This window comes from Malaclemys terrapin, chromosome 2 (genome assembly GCF_027887155.1).
Source record: "Malaclemys terrapin pileata isolate rMalTer1 chromosome 2, rMalTer1.hap1, whole genome shotgun sequence".
NCBI lineage: Eukaryota > Metazoa > Chordata > Testudines > Emydidae > Malaclemys > Malaclemys terrapin.
This window is the reverse complement of record NC_071506.1, coordinates 284513547-284529693: the sequence shown is the minus strand read 5'-3', so window position 1 is coordinate 284529693 and position 16147 is coordinate 284513547. Positions and strand designations below refer to the sequence as shown.

Genomic DNA, 16147 nt, shown 5'->3' with positions numbered 1-16147 from the left:
GCCTTAAACCTGCCCCATATACCATATCCCCACCCACCTAGAAACAGACTGGAGACTACGCCCTTTTCCGCCGGAGTGCCACACCAGCTTTAACTTCCCATCATACTCCTACATACGAGTTTGCAATAATACTTTATACAATTAAAATAAAACAATAGTAAACATACTATACTATACTGTACCCTCTTGTAAAATATATATGGTATTGATATCAAAAGGATTAGCTGAAGATACGTTATATCTCTAGATTTATTTATTTAGGAAGTTTTAACAAGTTTACAAAGCATTGCCAGGTAAACAGAGGGAAGATGTGTCATTAAGAGTGAGCTCATTTCTTCGTTTAGAGAATCTGCAGTAATATAATCATCAGATCTCTCTGTTTAACCAGGGAGTTCCCATAGTATATAGAGTGAGACTCTTTATATCACCCAGGCCATGTTGTCTCTGATGATTTTATTAAACTGAGAGAAACTACTGACTCTACTCATATTTATCAAGCCAGGCATGTCTATCAACCTGAATATTAATCAAAAAATTGGACATGTGTGTTGGGGTTTTTTGCAGGTTAATGTACTTTGTCTGAGTATTGAATAAGTGGTAACCAAATACTTAAGTATCTATTTGTCCTCTGTCTGGTTTGCTGGGTAAGTAATTGATCCATTAGTTGTTCCATAATAACAACAGCCCAATCTTTTTGGAACCCTGTGTGATATAGTGCACTCACCCCCCCTCTGGATGGGAAAGGGTTAACTCCCTCAAACCTACTGGGCATGCTCCAAGTGTAGCTGTACTATAAAAGGGAGCAGATCAGTTCAGTTTGGGTGGACAGCTGAGGTGGAAGGATGCTTGTTGCAGGTGCCAACCTGGAAAGAGCCCAGGTGGAGACACAGACACAGGTCTGAGAACTCAGGGTTGTTGGGAGCCATCTGTGCTGAAGAGCCTGGAAACCCTGGAGGTCCCCAGTGCTTGATTACAAGGGACAAGATAGGAAGTAGCCCAGGGAGAGGTGGCAGCTGTATGCCTGGGAACAGTCACTGTGTTTTGGTCTGGATCTCTGCTGACTCAGTGGCAAAGACCCTTGCCACTGATAGGGCCCTGGGCTGGGACATGGTGGAGTAGGGAGGGACAGGGTCCCCATACCCTGGCTGTCACCCATCCCTAGGTGGTGGCCCACTTGCCTGACTGGCTGCTGGGCCACTCAGCCCTGAGAGAGGGGGCAGCCATATTGACTCTGGCCATTAGGCCTTACAACCCTGGTGCTGGGGCCACACCACTGACTGATCATTAGGCCTTACAGCCCTGAGGCCCAGGCCAGTTTGGTGGACTTATTAATGAGGTGCACTCACCCTGCACTAGATGGGGTACCCACACCCCTGTTACACTCCCTCTAGCTTTGGACAATTTGATTTTTCAAGTGAGAGGCTATCAGTAGTAGCCGAGCCACTACTAGTAGATGAGAGATCCGCTCTTCATTGAGTGTGACCATTTCTGCTAGGAGGTGCCAGGAGGATCACCAAAGGATCAATATCCAACCATTTGTATTCTCTTCAAATCCCCTCTTTCACCAACATTTATCCCCATTCAATCTCTCGACGTTTTTACCTTGACAGGCATGGGATAACACTGACCCAGTATCTTCAAAACATTTTCTTGTCTTGTGCTACAGACTGAGGTTGCTGATTCTCTTTGCCAGATCAAAGCCCATTTCTCTGGAGTAATTTGTCTATCCAAATCCTTTCCCCACTGTGTCACATATGGACAGGGGTGAAAGTAACTTAAAGGGCTTACCGGTACGCAAGGCGGTTGGGGTCCTGGGCAAGGTGTGTGTGTGTGGGCCCCCTGAAGGGACGGGGCCTTGGGTGGAAGGGGCGGGGCTGGGGCCAGACTCCCCCAGCCAGCCCTTCAGCACTGCCCAGCCTGCGGCTCCAGCAACGATTTAAAGGGCCTGGGGCTCCGGCCGCTGCCAGAAGCCCCAGGCCCTTTTAAATTGCTGGCCCCCAGGGCATCTGTTTTATATGCCAAAGGGCTATTTCAATGATGTCTGTCATCAACATAGTAAATTTTCCTCTTATACTAGTTATACTTTTTGACCTGAGGTTTTTATGAATCTCTTGTACTTATCTCCTATTCTTTTATTTTTTTCTGAGCTTTCTTTTTTCAAATGAGAGGCTCTGCTTATCAACTGACCCCTAAATACTGCCTTACCTGCCTCCCATAGAAGATCTCTCTTCAGCATTAATTTGAAAATATTTCTGTGATGGGATATACAAACCCCAAACTGGGCTGGAGCGGGTTCAAGGACAGGACTACTGGGGCCATGCAGAGCATGCTTCAACTGGAGACAGGGTTGAAAACGGAGCAACCCAGCTCAGAAGAGGAGGTGAGGGGGAGGAGACAGACGTACTGGCAAGGCTTCTGACTAAAGTGCTGGAGAAGTCTTCTTGGGGGACAGGACTATACGCTGAGCCCAGCTGGGACTGATGGTTTTGTTAGCTGTTTTTGTCTTTTATATACCTTATGTGGGACAAGAAGCTGAGGGAGAAAAGTGACGGTAGGAAGTGACTCAGGGAGGGTAACTTAGAGGACCCCATGGGAGGCCAAATGCTGTTGACCCTGCTAGGGCCCTGGGTTACAGCCTGGTAGAGTGGGTGGGCCCAGGCTCCCCTACCACAGCTCCCACTACTGAAGGGGGCGGGGGTTGCTAACCACTAGGCCAGTGGTTCTCAACCAGAGGTATATGTACCCTTGGGGGTACCCAGAGGTTTTTTAGGGAGTACATCAGCTCATCTAGATATTTGCCTAGTTTTACAACCAGCTATATAAAAAGCACTAGCAAAGTCAGTTCAAATGAAAACTTCATATAGACAAAATGAGAAAGTCAGCAATTTTTCAGTAATAGTGTGGCTGTGACACTTTTGTATTTTTATCTCTGATTTTGTAAGCAAGTAGTTTTTAAGCGAGGTGAACGTTGCGGGTATATGCAAGACTAATCTGACTCCTGAAACGGGTACAGTAGTCTGGAAAGGTTGAGAACCACTGCACTAGGCCACCCAGCCCACCAAGGACTCTGTTACAATGGAACAATGTCCTCCTATATTGCTGCAACCCAATCTTTGTCTAGGAGAAGCAAAGAATTCATTTTCCAAAAAGGTGATATTTTGGCTCCAGCAATCAAATAGTGCTTCCAATACATGATTTGATCAATAAAAGTGCCAATTTCTGCATATCTTACCTGCTTCAATAAAGATTTAGAGATTAACATGAAATCTATTCTAGTATTTAAATGTACAATCTCTTTCCTCTGGGTGCAGTCCTTTCCATCAATCTGAGGGTTGAATTGTTGGTATATAGAAAAGTGACTGCGACACCTGTTTCCTTAACTATTTTTTTCTTTTTGTAATCAGATCTGTCCCAGTAAGGAACCAGTGTACAATAGAAATTTCCTCCTTGTATAATTCCCCCTCTCCAAAGCGTTTGCAATATTTTATTTGCCTTGATTTTTCTCCCCCACCCCCACTTGACTGGGATCATACACTGAGATCACTGCTGTTATTAACCAAGCAATTGTGCCCTTTAACAAGAGAAACTGTCCTTCCTTATCCTCAGACTTCCAAGTTATTGACTTTCTCCTCTTCTGCTGGAGTTTTGGACACGAGATCTTTTCTCCGTGTCTTAAACTCAGAGCTCAGCTCCCTTAGGTTCACCGTGGTGGCCGGCTGCAGTATTGCCAACTCCATGTGCTTAAAAATGATGAGTTTCCCCTTCCCCCATCGTGATTTGCATAAAAATCACATGATTTTCTAAAATAAATACATTCCACACATGCACTAGCCCATGCCCCTGTCTTCCACCTTTTGCCTCAAGTCCCACCTACCCTTCATTTATAAATTGGAGTTAGCCCCATTGCTGCCTACCCTCCGCTTACAATTCTGAGACTGTCCACTCTCCCCACTTACCCTCCAAAAATATTGCCTGGGGTGACCAGCAGGGGTGAACTAAAATGGTTGCCCGAAGCCTGAACTCTGAGGGGATAGTGGCATAATCTGACTCCATCAACACCCTAATCCTACTCAACCCAACATGAAAGCAGAACATGGATAGACCCTCCAAAAAAACCCTCTGCACATTAAAAAAAAAAAAAAAAAAAACTTTACTAAGAAGAGTGTTTCAGGTTTACAGCAGAGAGAGGCCTCTCTGGCTCCAAGGGAAGACATGGCAGCCAAAACAGGCAGGAATGAAGAAAATTAACTACAGTGTTGCCTGTTTTACTGCAGTTCTGTTGATTTTGGGGGGGTCTTTTTCCCTGCCCCATGAAAACATGATGAAAGGTTGTCCACTCAATGCCAAATCAACATGGGTTTATGGAAAACAGATCTTGTCAAGTTATTTTTTGAATGAGATTACAAGTGTGGCTAATAAAGGTAATAGTGTTGATGTAACATACTTACAGTAGTTTAAGTCATTTGACTTAGTACCACACAACATTCTGATTAAAAACTAAAATACCAAATGAATACGGCACACATTAAATGGATTGAAAACTAGCTAACTGATAGGTCTCAAAATGTAATTCTAAAACAGGGAAACATCATTGAGTGGGTATGTTTTAGTGGGGTCCTGCAGGAATTATTCTATTTAATATTTTTATCAGTTACCGGGAAGAGAACATAAAACAACTACTGATAGAGTTTGCAGATGACATTTTGGGGGAGTGGTACAGAATGAACTGGTGCAAGTGAGACAGAGTGGGCTGGCGCAAGCAAACAATATGTGCTTTAATAGGGCTAAATGTAAAGTCTTACACATAGGAACAAAGAGCATAGGCCATGCTGACAGGCTTGGGGATTATCCTGAGAAGCAGTGATTCTGAAAAGGACTTTGAGGGTCATGATGGATAATCAGCAGAACATGAGTTCCCAATGTGATGTTGTGACTAGAAGGAATAACGTTTGCTGCACCGTGGCTACAACACCTGGGCGTCAATGTGGACGAGGTGTTGCATTACTGCGCTCTGATCAGCCTCCGGAAACGTCCCATAATCCCCTTAAGTCAAGTGGCCACTCTTGTCATTGTTTTGAATCACTGTAGGAAGGCGTATATGCCCTTTAAAAGCTCCGTTTCTGACAGCCAGCTGCTTATCTGCTCCGAGACAAAGCAACCATTAGTGTGGAATACTGTGTGTGAGAGAGAGAGGCGGGGGAGAGGGGAAAGTCTGCTGCTGTCTGAACTTACAAGACAGCATGCTGACATGCTCTCAGCCCCCCAAAACCCCACGCTCTCCCCCCCCACATACACACAACACACTCCCTGTCACACTCCCCCCATTTGAAAAGCACGTTGCAGTCACTTGCATGCTGGGATAGCTGCCCATAATGCACCGCTCCCAATGCCGCTGCAAGTGCCACAAATGTGGCCACGCCAGTGTGCTTGAAGCTGTCAGTGTGGACAGACTGCAGCACTTTCTCTACTGCGCTCTACGAAGGCTGGTTTAACTCAAAGCGCTCTACATCTGCAAGTGTAGTCATGCCCCCAGTTTCTTCTTCTCAGAGATTTTTACTCCCTTCTGCACAGAGCTCAAACTGATGGATGAGTTCACGAGCAGGTCTCCCCTTTGGAGACAGGGGGAGGAAAGCAATTAACAAAGTCTTTGTTCTTTGATATTGCACACTGGCTCATTTGGTTTCAATGGGCCTTCCTGGTGGGCAGGACCTGCCACCTTCTGTAGGAAGTCAGCATTTTACATTAGTTAATGCTTCTTTCCTGTTTGGTGAGTTACACAGTTACAGAGGTTTACAATGCAAACATGCCATATAACCTTATTCAGGGCCGGCTCCAGGCACCAGCGCAGCACGCTGGTGCTTGGGGCAGCCCACGGAAGGGGGCGGCATGTCCGGGTCTTCGGCGGCAATTCGGCGGCGGGTCCCTCAGTCCCTCTCGGGTAGAGCAGCCGCTGAAGTGCCACCGATCGTGGCTTTTTTTTTTTTTCTCTTCGCTGCTTGGGGTGGCAAAAAAGCTGGAGCCGGCCCTGACCTTATTACATGGGGTACAGATGTTATAAGTGAGATTAATACATGCTGCATCCCATAAGCATGTCATAAAGTCTAAACACATTCTTATAAACTTAACATCTATTTTAACCATACTAACACACAGGCAGCCAGACTGGATTCCAGGTACGTATTGGTCAGCATTCATTAGTTGAGGCATAGGGGCCTTGGCACCTGGTCTGCCAATATCATACCCACCAGTAGGAATTTAGATCCCTAGGGGTTAATCCCAACTCAGCTGCCACCTTTCAGGATCTCAGTGGTGCCTAACCTGACACCCTTTACCATCTTTTCTCCCTCCATCACTCCTCCCCTTCTCTTCCTGTCTCTGGAATACCCACTCCATCTCTAAAAAGAGCTCAGCCATCTATGACCTCTTCATATCTCCCTCCAGCTCCCATCTCTCTGACCCCTGGGTTCCTTTGTCTGACATTGCCTCTGCAGCTTCCCTCTCTTATGGACGCCTCTCCTTCTCTCACACCCACTGCCCTGTATCATGCTGTAATGGGGATGCTGCTGGGTTTCTCTTCCCACATTTCCTTCCACATTTGTACATCGCCTAGCACAATGGGGTCTTGGTCCATGACTAGGGTTCCTATATGCTACGATAATACAAATAATGAATAATAATGTTAAAAAATAAACCTCATGCTTCAGGGCTTAAGACAATCAAAATATCGGAGATCACAAGGAGGCCTAACGTGGGGTAGCTGGTTATCCCGTATCTGCCTACGGCAGGGTTCTTGCCCCTTCCACTGAAACATCTGGTACTGGCCATTGTCAGAGACGGGATGCTGGACTAAATGGCCTGAGGTCTGACTTATTACGGCAATTCCTATGTTCCAGTGTAAAACCTGTTTTAAGTGAGATCAGAATCAGGTACATGGGAGGGACAAGCTCCCTCTTCCTGGGTACCAAGCACTGTGCCTTGCTATCTTCACATGCACTTCTTCCAGCTTCCTGTCCATCACCAGTTTCCGCTCTGATGCTCTCTGCTCCTCGTTCTGTGCTTGATCATACTGGGAAAGAAGAGAAACCCAAAGCTGAAACAAACTCAATCCCTGATTCTGCTGGTGCAGGGCTCAGCTTGCACAAAGCTCCTTGCAGAAGGAGGGCCTAAGGGAGCTCCCCCAAGAATACTTTTCTTCCTCCTCTCTCTCAACACACAGCCAGTTGTCATTTCTAGTTATGTTCTCTGTCTAATTTAGGCTGGAAACCCCTCTGAGTACAGAGATGTCACTCTGTCATTTGTCTTCAGCGTGCCCTGCACACCAATCATGCTATAGAAATAGCAAATCATAACAAAAGTGATTAGCAATCATTTGTGAGACGTACATTTAACACTGTCAAGGAGAAGCAGATAACGGTGTTTTCAAAGGACGGTTATGTAGAGCTGAAAACATGATGGGAAATCCCCCTTCCCTCCCATTTGGTAGTTTGAGGAAAATAATTTTATTGAAAGGCAAATCCCTTAATCTCCAGATATAAATCAACAGAATGGCAGAATTGCTAAGGACAGAGAATATCATATAGGCATGTACTGTATGTCTTTTTCCTTATTTAATCAAACATGGGCCCTCCAGCTGTTACCGTATTTATGAAAAGGTAACTCAAGGCTACACATAAACTCCCCAGCACAGACTGCATCATAACAAACAGACCTAGTTTAAAGGCAGGGCTCATGGGACTTGACTGTAGAGGGACCTTGTGGGCCTGATCCTTGATTCCCATTGACTCAAATTAAAGTTGAGGGTGTTAAACACTGGGCAGGATTGGACTCTTAGTTTTTAAACAACTTCAGAGCTCACAAGTGACTTGTATGTTAATGGTTGGATCCACACTTTGAATTGGAAGACAGTTGACTTGTTAGAGGCCGTTCCACACCCACTCACTGAATCGATGGGTTCCTGCTGTAGAATGGTCCTGCCTGTTAGAGAGATGTGCTATGTGAACAGCTGCTCTTGTGCTTTCCAGGAATTCCATCAAATGACCCAGGTGACGGTGAGTGATCCAAGACTGCATACTTCCTGGCTCAAAGAGGACTTGTTGAATCTGTTGGGCCCTGGAAAGACAGCACCATGCGACTATCAAGATGGGAAGAAAAGTAAGGGAACTATCTAAAGAGACTAAACAAAGGGAAGTGAAGTAATAGTTCTGGATTCTTGCACAGGGGAGTCACATAGGAAACAAAAGATAGGAAATGTTTTTAGCATTTCCCCCTATAAAGCAAGACGCAGAGCCCTCTTCTTAAGCTAAAGCATCAGGGAGCTTTGATTTAAAGTAGGGCCCTCCAGAAATGACACTAAATATAAATAGAGAGAAAAGGAAAAAGGGCCACGAATGTTTTGGGGAGGATGGATGTGCCAGACTAGGGTTGTCACTGCAATGGCCTGAGTATATCTCCTCCCAGTGTACAACCTTGAACAGCCACCAAAGAGAATCCATGCTAGGTTTTACCGGCTCATGCTGGGTCAGGCCTTTGTGAGTTTAGGGAGTGCTGCATGCACAACTGGATTCATACTGTGCAGATGAGAACAATACAGCTCATAGTTATATATTTTCCTACTGAATCTCAGTGTCCTTTAACCAGGAATAAACCTATTCTATTCTCTAGATGTATGCTGAGGTATGGAGCCCTCTGCTCAATCCTGCTCCTTTTACAGTCAATAATAAAACTCCAATGGGCTTCAATGGGAGCAAGATAGGACCCAATGGAATTAGGAAGCCCAGCTCTGAGTTTACAGAGGAGCATTGTACACAATGGGGTTAGGAAGCCCAGGTCAGAGTGTATATGTAGACATGGCACACACTGAGAATAGGAAGTCCTAAAGAGGGAATAAACAGATTAAGAGGGGACCAGTCTGCAGGTGGCTGTCATTACCTCACACTAAATTTTCATGAAAAGAAAGTGATTGGAAATCTATATCCTGGGTTAGGACAGTGGGACTACGTATCAAAGAAACACGTGTAATTCATATCGGGGGAGCCAAAGTACAGCCCTGGAGCTACAGCCTACCACATTCTACAAAGAGGGCCTTCAGCTGCCTTCACCTTTAATGTGGAAAGGTGGATCTTGGAAATTAGCAGTTCCAGCATGCAGTGCAGTATGGATTTTTACATTATGGTGGACTTTGGATGCTGGGACATGTTGTCTCTATTGGTCACACTTACAATATTAAAGATGCGTAGTAACTGCCAGCCTTTTCTCTCAGGGATTATGGTGAGTTGCCAATGCCACCACTTGGTTGGGCAAAGTTTGGGCACTCCTGACTTAGTGCAGCACAAATGGCCTGATTCTTGTTTGGCAAGCAATGGGTTAAAAGTTGGCCTTCAAGGATTCTTATTTTCCCCTTTTGTAAACTCCAGTTTGGAACTTGGCAAAACAAATTAAGTGCCCCTGTAGCCAAATCCAGGGCTGGCTTGATGGTCAGAGACACTCATTCCCCAAACCCATGCCACTGTAACCCACTGTTCAGTCTCTGTTACATGTCACCCTTTAGTGGCTGATCCACAGTGGGTCAGAGTCTACACAGGAATTGCCACACCAGATTAGACCAAGGTCCTTCTGATCCAGTAAATCATCAGACAGGGGCCAATGCCAGATGCTTTAGAGGGGAAGGTGTAAGATCCCTACAATAGGCAGGACTGAAATACCTTCCCCCACACTTTAGGGCTCATCCTGTCTTTTAATAGTTAGAGATTGGCTTAAACCAGGGCTGGGGAACCTTTTTTTCTATCAGGGGCCACTGACCCACAGGAAAAATAAGTTGCGGGCCACACACAGCCCCGAGGGGGTGGTTGGGTGCAGAGGCTTGGGGCTTCCCTCCTCAGCACTGAAAGGCCAGGCAACGACTCATGATGACAGGCTGTCGTTAAGCCATCCTGATGGTAAGAGCCGACCCCCTCCCCTCCTCAAAATTGGAGCCAGCCATTTTAGTGAGACATGCCCCGTTCCCTGTCCTTTAATATCAGCCTGAGGATGAGGCCCGTCATCTATACTCCCTGAGAGATTAGCCATTCCCTTTTTCTACTGATGAAACCCCTGCCCACAATCTCCCCAAGCACCCTAGCTCCCATCTTCTCTCCCCTGCTACCCCCATATCCCTAAGCCCCGCAGATCTCTCCCTGCCCTCATGTTGCCACCTCTGATGTACAAAAAAAACAGGATATTAAGGATGAGCCTGAGCCTATAAAACCGGACAGCTGGAGTGTGTATTGAGCACCCTCACAGATTTCCTGTCACAGCTACCTCCAAAAGAGACAATGCTGGGAAAACCTAGGCAAGAGGTAGCCCTACCCTGCCCCTATATCCCCATGGCTCCTATTTTTGCTCCCCATGACATATTCCCAAACCTGGGACCCTTGTCTATACCAGAAAGTTTCATGGCTTTAACTAGCCTAGCCTGATGATGCTCCTTGTGTGGATGCTGTTATACCGGTACAAAAGTGCTTATACTGATTTCAGTTTGGAAAGGGGAATAAGCTAGACCGCTATAAGGCGCCTTGACACCAGTGCAACTGCATCCACACTAGGGCTTATACCAGTGTAACTCTTATCAGTAAAAAGAAGAACAGGAATACTTGTGGCACCTTAGAGACTAACAAATTTATTAGAGCATAAGCTTTCGTGGACTACAGCCCACTTCTTCGGATGCATATAGAATGGAACATATAATGAGGAGATATATATACACACATACAGAGAGCATAAACAGGTGGGAGTTGTCTTACCAACTCTGAGAGGCCAATTAATTAAGAGAAAAAAAACTTTTGAAGTGGTAATCAAGCTAGCCCAGTACAGACAGTTTGATAATAAGTGTGAGAATACTTACAAGGGGAGATAGAGTCAACGTTTGTAATGGCTCAGCCATTCCCAGTCCTTATTCAAACCGGAGTTGATTGTGTCTAGTTTGCATATCAATTCTAGCTCAGCAGTCTCTCTTTGGAGTCTGTTTTTGAAGTTTTTCTGTTGTAATATAGCCACCCGCAGGTCTGTCACTGAATGACCAGACAGGTTAAAGTGTTCTCCCACTGGTTTTTGAGTATTTTGATTCCTGATGTCAGATTTGTGTCCATTAATTCTTTTGCGTAGAGACTGTCCGGTTTGGCCAATGTACATGGCAGAGGGGCATTGCTGGCACATGATGGCATAGATCACATTGGTAGATGTGCAGGTGAACGAGCCCCTGATGGTATGGCTGATGTGATTAGGTCCTATGATGATGTCACTTGAATAGATATGTGGACAGAGTTGGCATGTGTGTATATATATCTCCTCAATATATGTTCCATTCTATATGCATCCGAAGAAGTGGGCTGTAGTCCACGAAAGCTTATGCTCTAATAAATTTGTTAGTCTCTAAGGTGCCACAAGTACTCCTGTTCTTCTTTTTGTGGATACAGACTAACACGGCTGCTACTCTGGAATCTTATCAGTAAAAAAATCACTCCCCGCTCCGCCCTAGCTATACCAGCCTCACTTCTGTATTGCAGCCCAGCCTCTCCAGCCAGATCCACCGCCCCCAGCCTCTCCCCAGACCCCTCCCCTAGGCCCACGCCCTACAGACTCCTGAGACCGCCCCCCTTGAAATCTCTCTCCGGGGCCTGGCTCTCTGGCCTTCCTAACGTGGCCCACTCCCCGCAGCCCACAGGCTGCACTTCACCCCAGCTTGCTGCCCTGTTGTCCCGGCGCCGCCTCAGCTCCTCCCGCCGCCGGCCCCACCCTCCGCCTCCCGCGCTCCCCAGCATTGGCCGAGCGCGAGCTGGCTGCGCAGGGATTGGCTGAGCGCAGAGGTCCCGCCCTTTGTGTCAGCAGGCTAGGTTACTCCGCGTGAGGTCGGCGGCGCCTAGTTGCGGGTGCCTGAGTACTACCCGTTCCCTCCCCCTCCCGGCCGGGCCCGCAGGGAGAGTGACACTCATCAGGCGGCTCCGTCCAAGCAGCTCACAACCGCCATCCCTCTCGGTAAGAGCCCCCGCGCGGCGCAGACAGCGCGAGCTGGGAGGGTCCCCGGGGCAGGGGGGTGTGAGGGGGACCCCAGGGGCGGAGCGGAGGCGGCGGCCCGCCGTGCGGGGAAGGGCTCTTGGGGGCCCTGTGGGAGGGGGAGGGGAGAGCAGGGCCCTGGAGGAGCTGCTGGGACTCCGGGAGGGGGGGAGCTCTTGGGGCAGTAGTGAGGGTGGGGCAGGGCCCTGGGGAGGCGGGGGGCAGCGGTGAGGGTGGGGTCCTGGGCGTGAGGGGGGGCGGGGTCCTGGGGGGGGCAGCGGTGAGGGTGGGGTCCTGGGAGTGAGGAGGGGGGCGGGGTCCTGGGGGGGCAGTGGTGAGGGGGGGATCCTGGGGGGGGGCAGTGGTAAGGGCGGGGTCCTGGGAGTGAGGGGGGTCCTGGGGGGGGGGCAGCGGTGAGGGCGGGTTCTGGGAGTGAGGAGGGTGGGGCGGGGGTCCTGGGGGGGGGCAGTGGTGAGGGCGGGGTCCTGGGAGTGAGGAGGGGGCGGGGTCCTGGGGGGGCAGTGGTGAGGAGGGGGTCCTGGGTGGGGGCAGTGGTAAGGGCGGGGTCCTGGGAGTGAGGGGGGTCCTGGGGGGGGGGGGGGGGCAGCAGTGAGGGCGGGTTCTGGGAGTGAGGAGGGGGGGTGGGGTCCTGGGGGGGGCAGCGGTGAGGGTGGGGTCCTGGGAGTGAGGAGGGGGGGCGGGGTCCTGGGGGGGGCAGCGGTGAGGGCGGGGTCCTGGGAGTGAGGAGGGGGGGCGGGGTCCTGGGGGGGAGCAGCTGTGACCCTGGCAGAGGGACCCTGGGGTGGGGTGCCCAGCAAGAGTTAGTTGCAGAATTTGGGTGGCTGTGAGGGTTATTTCTTCCACGATCCTCTGGGTGCAGGAAGGGAGACGTTCCCAGCTGAGTCTATGGAAGGGGTGAAGTGGTTACACCCCCCTGTCTCAGGATGGATCTGACACCCCTCTTTCTTGCCCTGCCCAGGAGCCTGAGTCATTTCCTAGCTCCATCCCTTAGGGCTTAGGCAGCTTTCTCTCTGCTGGCAGTGGCTGTCATATCAATATCAGTAAGGGGGTTCTTGGAGGGCTACACTGACCTAACCAAACCCTTTGCCCCACTTCTCAGCATGTGCTGACCCCTAGTGATCTGGGGCTCTGGCCTCCAGTCAGCCTTGGGATGGTCCGGTAAAGAGAAGGACAGAGTTGGGACCACAAACCTTTGCTTGCTATAGGATTAGTGGGTTTTCTACTGGGGGAAGGGCACAATTGAATAAGTACACTCAAAATTTCCCCAGCCAGAACTTCCCAAAATCTCACTTTAGAGCTCTGAATCTCATCCCTTTCCTCCCTCAACCAGAACACTCAAATGTCTCCTTAATCGCCCTCTCCCTCAACCCCCAATAATCCATTTTTTTTCACATTAAGGGATATGGGGCATTTTATGCCTTTTATGGGAATGGGAGTTGAATTATAAATCACAGGCTGGTGAGGTGACAGAATTCTGTTCAGTGCAACAAACTGGGAACATTATGGGGGTTAATTTAATTTGTGGTAATTAACAATATTTTGTAGCAAGGGTGTGATGGGCTGCAATAATTGGCACGTATAAAAGTGACAGGAAATTCAAAGTTGGGGTGGGAGGAGAAACATCCTGCAGTGTCTGTCTTGATCAAGGGAGGTGGGGGAATTTGTGTCTGGGTCATCCCAGAGGAAGTGGGAGCTGCTGGCAAAGATTTTGTTGCATTGGAGTGACGAGGCTATGTTCCTAGTAATATCTTTGCTGTTACTGCAGTTTTATTTTAAACAGTATTTTCATGAAATCCTCTTCTCTCCCCCCCCCACTCACAGAAACACATATGTGTTTGGTCTAATACAGTATTACATGTGTCAGGTCTTCTTATCTGGTCCTCTTGAAGCTTTTTGTAATGTGGTTCCCCTCTGCTTTCTTGCTACAATTCTGGCTGGCTGGTCTCCTTCCCTACTTTACAAGGATGGTTGTGGCATTGCATCAGGGGATATTTGTGCTGTAATTCAGTAACACAGCAAGGATAAGCATTTGCAGAGCTGCTGCTTGCTTGCAGCTTGATGAGATGGGTGTGGTAAGCTGAGTGGATACAGCAGACGCTAGGCCTATACGGTAACACTGCCCAGTCATCAGCATAGAGATTCAAACGCCAAGCTATTTATATAAATTAGGCCTAGTTTCAAGCTGAGCACATTGATTTAGAAGGAACAGTTGTCATATTTTCAGTATTAAATGAGTGTTTGCTATGACGCTGTATAGTACTGTCACTGGTAAGTTTAGAAACAAGTGCCATGGAGTTGTTGGATAGGAAAAGTCCACTCTGAATAAACGTATTCCTCATTAGTCTCTAAGGTGCCACAAGTACTCCTGTTCTTCTTTTTGCGGATACAGACTAACACGGCTGTTACTCTGAAACTTGTAATTCCTCATTAGGTGTATCTTGATCCTGACAGTATGCTTTGTCATTGTAATGTTCAGTCTCTCTTTCTGTCTCATTCATGCCCTGATTAAGCCTATTAAAGCGGAATTCATATTTTAGCCCAACTTTTTTGATAAACCTTCCTTAGCTTTTAAACCCCATCACCATTGTAATATTCTTCATTTCACTTTATCAGTTCTGTTTATGGGTGTCTGAGCTCCTATTACAGGGGTGGGCAAACTTTTCGGCCTGAGGACCACATCTGGGTGTGGAAATTGCATGCAGTGCCATGAATGTAGGGCTGGGGCAGGGGGTGCGGTGTGCAGGAAGGGGTTCAGGGCAAGGGGTTGGGGCGGAGGAGGGGTATGGGGTGTACGAGGGGGCTCAGGAAAGGGGGTTGGGGTGCAGGTGGGTTGCGGGGTGTGGCAAGGGGCTCAGGGCAGGGGTTCGGGGTGCAGGAGGGGGTGCGGAGTGCGGGAGGGGGCCCAGGGCAGGGGATTATGGTGCAGGAGGGGTGCGGCGGGGGTTCAGGGCAGGGGGTTGGGGTGCGGGGTGCAGGTAGGGTGACCAGATGAGAGATGTGAAATATTGGGACGCAGGGGGAGGGGTGCTGGTGGAGCAAAAAAAAAAACCAACAACCCAAGAGCTGGCGGTGGAGGAAAAAGCAAAAACCAACCCCCCCCCCCCAAAAAGCAAGAGCCACCAGCAGCTCCACGCCCCACCCCCTGCACCAGCTTGCCTTCGTTCCGCCTCCACCTCCCCTGAGCTGGGTGCCACGTCCTGCTTCTCCCCACTCCCTTCAGCGCTTGCGCCGCCATACAGCTGATTAGCACAAGCCTGGGAGAGAGGAGTGAGGAGGAATGTGGTGTGCTTGGGGAAGAGGTGGGGCCAGAGTGGGGATTTGGGGACAGATCCAATGGGGCAGGGCTGGGGCGGAGTTGGGGCGGGGGGGGGGGCACGAGTCCCCTCCGCCTGTGCGCCGGAGGGCAAAATATTGGGACAATTCGCGTTCTGACCGAACATCGGTCGGGACGTGGGACAAACAAGTAAATATCAGGACAGTCCCGATAAAATTGGGATGTCTGGTCACCCTAGGTGCAGGAGGGGTTTGGGGTGCGGGCATCCGAGAACACCTTGGTCATCTTTTCCAGGAAGAACAAGTTCACTTTGTACTTTTCTTTGTGAGAGAGATTTTTAAACATGGAATCCTCCTGGATACCTGTATTGCACATCCTGGACAATTATATTCTTCCTGTGAAAAGGAGGCTAATACTGAACACAGTGTCTAAAGATCTAAGCAGTGTGTTTGCACATGCGTCTGACGAAGTGGGTATTCACCCATGAAAGCTTATGCTCCAATACATCTGTTAGTCTATAAGGTGCCACAGGACTTTGTTGCTTTTTACAGATCCAGACTAACACAGCTACCCCTCTGATACTTGTGTTTTCAGTGAGATACTGTTTAAATATTCAGTGTTGAAAACCACTTGTTTTTCCTTTAAGACTTAACTTTGGGGGGATTAGTGACCTCTCCTCTCTCCCTCCCTCCCTTACACCTTGTTCTTGCAGTGACCAGCAGGTAACCTTGTCTGATGCAGCCTTAGGGTATGTCTACACTGCAGTTAAACACCTGTGGCTGGTCTGTGTCAGCTGATTCAGGCTGCGGGGCTGTAAAATCGAGG

General features: G+C 48.6%; 1 protein-coding gene across 9 annotated transcripts in view; it reads left to right on the top strand.

The window, feature by feature from the left end:
* Positions 1 to 11895: 11895 nt before the first annotated feature.
* Positions 11896 to 16147, top strand: part of MAP4 (microtubule associated protein 4) — a 258149-nt gene continuing 253897 nt past the window's right edge. For 5 of the 9 annotated variants that reach the window (XM_054016829.1, XM_054016827.1, XM_054016833.1 and 2 more), the window contains exon 1: positions 11896 to 12009. The gene's annotated coding sequence lies outside the window, so the exon portion shown is untranslated. The remainder of the gene's footprint in view (positions 12010 to 16147) is intronic. The other 4 variants (XM_054016828.1, XM_054016830.1, XM_054016824.1 and 1 more) reach the window with 1 other exon arrangement.